This window comes from Ursus americanus, chromosome 8 (assembly GCF_024610735.1).
Source record: "Ursus americanus isolate L20-20 chromosome 8, mUrsAme1.1.p, whole genome shotgun sequence".
Classification (NCBI taxonomy): Eukaryota; Metazoa; Chordata; class Mammalia; order Carnivora; family Ursidae; genus Ursus; species Ursus americanus.
In genome coordinates, this window is record NC_142134.1 from 29,223,422 (window position 1) to 29,224,111 (window position 690).

General features: G+C 38.8%; 1 non-coding gene across 1 annotated transcript; it reads left to right on the top strand.

Moving 5' to 3' along the window:
• Positions 1-244: 244 nt before the first annotated feature.
• Positions 245-395, top strand: LOC123789852 (small nucleolar RNA SNORA62/SNORA6 family). Its single transcript, XR_006778933.1, has one exon. It is a non-coding gene; the product is annotated as a small nucleolar RNA SNORA62/SNORA6 family (small nucleolar RNA).
• The last annotated feature ends 295 nt before the right edge of the window (positions 396-690 follow it).

The following is a 690-nucleotide window of genomic DNA, read 5'->3' on the forward strand; positions in this document are numbered from 1 at the left end:
ATTACTCCAATTATTTTTGGCTTTAGCAACTAATGGAAATAACCGTTTATTGAAATGGGGAAGATATGAGTCACAATTTGGGGGTAAAACTTAAAGTTCTATTTTAGATATGTTAGCTTTGAGATGTCTATTAGACATCAAAGTAGTGATGTCAGGTAGAGTTTTGACTACTGTGCGAAGTGCGGGGGGGGGGTGGAGATCTGAACTAGAGGCATGAATGCAGACCTCAAATAGTATTTGAAGCCCTGCACATTGTTAGAGCTTGGAGTTGAGGCTGGCTGGCCGATGAACTGGCAAGTGTAGGTAGTGTGCCACATGAGGGGCAAGTCTTTCGCTAATACCACAAGCATCTCTGGCCCAATGAGTGGAATTTGATAGTAATTCTTGCTACAAGTTAAAAAAAAAAAAGTATTTGAAGCCATAAGATGGGCTTCCAAAAAGGAATTTACATGCCCAATAAGGATAGACATAGCAAAGTGTTACCTGTAAGCATCTGAGTTTGTTCTTTCTTTACTTCTCTTCCCAGATATCTCTGGTTTCTGATCACCATTTACCCAGTTGTGATGATGATGTTGTAGTTATGTTTTTATAAAGAGCCCGTATGTTTTATAAATATATGCTGAAATATTTACAGGTGAAATGATATGCCTGGGATTTGCTTCAGAATGATGTAGGAGAGGGAAGTAGGAA